The sequence below is a fragment of the Piliocolobus tephrosceles genome, chromosome 5, assembly GCF_002776525.5.
Source record: "Piliocolobus tephrosceles isolate RC106 chromosome 5, ASM277652v3, whole genome shotgun sequence".
In the NCBI taxonomy this organism is placed as follows: domain Eukaryota; kingdom Metazoa; phylum Chordata; class Mammalia; order Primates; family Cercopithecidae; genus Piliocolobus; species Piliocolobus tephrosceles.
The window spans coordinates 88,735,573-88,739,334 of record NC_045438.1 but is presented as its reverse complement, the minus strand read 5'-3'; the positions used below and the strand labels follow the sequence as shown (position 1 = coordinate 88,739,334).

The 3,762-nt window shown below is 36.9% G+C and overlaps 1 protein-coding gene across 50 annotated transcripts in view; it reads right to left on the bottom strand.

Annotated features, from left to right (window-relative positions):
* SNAP91 (synaptosome associated protein 91) overlaps positions 1–3,762 on the bottom strand; it is a 167,276-nt gene that overhangs the window by 133,439 nt on the left and 30,075 nt on the right. The window contains exon 3 of one of the 50 annotated variants that reach the window (XM_031935617.1): positions 1,135–1,234. The exons of the other annotated variants lie outside the window; for them this stretch is intronic. The gene's annotated coding sequence lies outside the window, so the exon portion shown is untranslated. The remainder of the gene's footprint in view (positions 1–1,134; positions 1,235–3,762) is intronic. 50 annotated transcript variants of the gene reach the window in all.

The following is a 3,762-nucleotide window of genomic DNA, read 5'->3' as shown; positions in this document are numbered from 1 at the left end:
ACAAACCTGCACGTTATGCACATGTACCCTAGAACTTAAAGTATAATTAAAAAAAAAAAAGAAAAGAAAAAGAAGCAAAACTTGTCCCTCAGCGTCTAAACAAGATTTATGATTGGATACCACAGTCCCAGTATTTATGCTTTAGAGAAAGTTATTAGAATGGTCAGAATATACCCCATGTTAACACAGCTGCCTGGTCACACCCTCAGAGCATAATTGCTAGCTGGAGAAAACTCCCTCTGTGCCACCCACAAATATAGCAACACTTGACAGTTTGGGGTCCAGGCCTCCTTCCATATTGGAAAAAATCCTGCTTCTGGCAAAAAGTTAGAAGCAGCAGGAACAATGCCTGCTGTGTTGTTTAGCACAGACTAAGAGAGAAAAACAAGGAAATAATAAATACTTTGGTTTTCCCTGTCAGCCAACATCCATCCCATTGTCATTAAAAATAATTCAATTTAGGAAAACATAAGAATAATCACTAATTTCAGCAGGTTACAAGACTATCACACACTGTTTAATTTCTTCTTTAACAATTCTATGGGGCAAAACTAGGGTAGGAACTTCTGTTATCTTTGACCCTTGCCTTTTCCTATGTTGACACCATACTAAGTGGTACGAACTTCTTCATGTCTTCAACTCTAACCTTTTCCCTACAACCACCTCCTACCAACTTTGCAGAACCTGCTTCGGGACTTCTAAGACAGTTCTGCCAAGTAGATTCCCCATCTCTCCAATCCTTTCTGCATTCAGCAAAACTGAGGTTCTCAAAACAACTTTTTGAGCTGATTATTCTTTTGCTCCAGATAATTTCAATAGCCAATCACCTACAAAGAAAATCCAGTCATCTTTATCTCACATTCGAGGCCTTACTGAATGCAATCCCTTATCTGTGCTTCCATCTTTTTAAAAAATAGGTCTTTTTTTTTTTCGCCTTTAACATGTTACCCAATCGACTTATCTTTTTGTTTATTTCTTTTTGATTCTCTTATCCTTACCTCACATGTAAGCTCTACAAGGAAAGCATTTTTAGTTTTTTGGTTCATTAAGGTAGCCCAAGCGTCTACACCAGTAGATGCACAGTAGACACTGATTAAATGTTTGTTGCGAACCTGGAACATACTCTGTCTTTACCTCAGTTGCCTAAATTCTAGCCTTCCTTAATATTCCACAGTCAACACTTTTTTTTTTTTCTTTTTTCTTGTCTTTTACTTGAGTTCTTCCTGCACCAGGCCTACAAAGCATACAAAATTAGATGAACGCTACAGGTAATAGTTGGTTACTTAGTTAAGCACTATTTTGGTGACATGAAATGCTCATCTGAATAAGCTGATAATATTTATATAACTCTCAATAAAATTCACTACTTTAGTGTTTTTAGAGTTACTGGCTACAGAGGTATTTAACAACAAATCAAGGGTAGAGTGTAAGGAGTTTTATTAAAGTTTAAACATTAAGGAAGAGCCTCTTTTGTTTAAAGCACTTATAAAGATTTGTGCTTTAAACTGTGGCTAGTAGGTCTTTGGTGACTAATTCAGCTAATACATTACTGAAATTTAAGGCCCAATTTGGGCCCAGGCCACTATAAGGGAAAATAATCAACTTTCACACTTTTATATTATCTAGTGCTTTAGGTGGCTCAGCCAAATTTCAAGTGTAATATACAGCAGCTTAAACATCTTTTAGGCCAGTGATTATATCCATTTGGATTAACAGAATGATTCAATGGATGACACTAAATATACCAATTCTAATTTCAATTAGTAGACCATAGACCATAATCACACTCTTCTTTACTGCTGTTTTCCACGAGAGTACAACTGAGTAAGGACAAGATGAATGCCAACTTCTATAAAGCCTGTTAGCAAAAAAGAGAGGTAGTGTTACCAGTGTGTTACCTGTGCACTCTTGCTAATTAACAATAATGCCTTTTTTTGTTGATGGGCCTGAAAGTTATGCTACTTCGGTTCTGGTTTTCTTGGATAATAATTTTTATATAAAAATTATCATAAAAAGTCCTCAATAAAGCTCAAGTTTATTAAGTTTTGGTACTGAGAAATGGACATAATACAGGGCTTAACATGACTTATTTGATTACAGAGTTAGCCAGGTACTCTATGCCTCATGAAACCTAGCTGTTAACCCTTTAGCTTGCTGATAATCTCATACTTGGGTTTGATGAGTTCTTGTAATGTAGATAGAGTGAGGTGTTCAGGGGGATTTGTGGTAAAATATCAGTCACTTCAAATGAACTTATGCTTACTGTATGGTTTTAGTATTCTTACCTAATATGGTGACAATGAAAACATTGTTTTAAGAAAAAATTAGCAGCAAATTATTTCATGTCCTTCAGGAAATAAAAATAATAATATTCTAACTGGGCCATATGTTTGTGACGAAGTTCACCTGAAACTCAACTAAAATATAAGTGGTTTAGAATTTCTAAATTATACTTGTATCACGGTGTGCCCTAGAACTTAAAAATAATTAATAATATGATTTTCTTTATACATATATTCCTTTTTCTCCCTCTCTAGTGTAAGCTTATCTTGGGCAGAAGCCACTACACTCATTCACTTATCCAGATATTTGGAAGAGCCATTATAAACCCTTTGAAGGTTTGGCTGAGTGAAATGGGGGTTACTAGCATAGCAGTGCCATGACTGGAAATATGTTTGAAAGAATTACTCCAACTGCTGTGTTAAGAGTACTTTGTTAGGAATGGGGGAAGGACAGAGGCAGCCATCACAGTCATCCTGGTAAGAGACGATGAAAACTGGGACTAGCAGGGGCAGTGGAGGTTGTAGGTTGTAGGATTTATATTTATTTTGCAGACAGGCAGAGCCAACTAATTTTCCTGACTGACTGAAGGAAATGGGTGTAGGAGAGAAATAAAGGAGTAAAGCAACTTCAAAGTTTTGGCTTGAGCAACTGAATAGATGCAGTTATTATCTACTGAGAGGTGGATGACTGAGATAAGATAAGTTGGATGTGGAAGACAAGGGTTCTGTCTTGGATGTGTTGAGCATGAGATATCTAAAAATATTTTCAAACCCATAGAAGTTGACTCCATTATGGGCCAAGATTAAAATTTTAGGTTTCTCTGGTCTCTTATCTCTCCCCCTTACATTTCATATATGATCCCATAGCCTCTGCATCAGAATTTCCTTTCAAATCTAGTCTCTCCATTTAATTCCCTTGGTTATTTCCTTATTCACAATCTTATTATCACTTGACTCACTCTAGTATCTTTTTATCTAGTCTCCTTTTGCTCTAATGAAGCCATCTTCTACATAACTAGATGTATATTTGTAAAACATAAAAGTGATAATGGAGCTCTCCTCTTTGAAACTCTGCATTGGCTTCTTACTGCTTAATAAAATAAAACTTAGGGCTGACATCAGTGATTCTTTCTACAAAGCCCCAACCTTCCTCTCTTTTTACTATATACAAAATATGCCATGCCACGTCTAGTCATGCTTCTTTGTCTGAAAAACTCCTATTTGTTCCTCAATACCCAACCAAACATCACCCACCCTTCCTTCCTTCCTTCCTTCCTTCCTTCCTTCCTTCCTTCCTTCCTTCTTTCCTTCCCTCCTATTTGTTCCTCAATACCCAATCAAACATCACCCACCCTTCCTTCCTTCCTTCCTTCCCTCCCTCCCTCCTTCTTCCTTCCTTTTCTTTTCTTTTCTTTTTTTCTTTCTTTTCTTCTCTTCTCTTCTCCTCTCTCTCCCTTCCTCCCCTCCCTCCCTCCCTCCC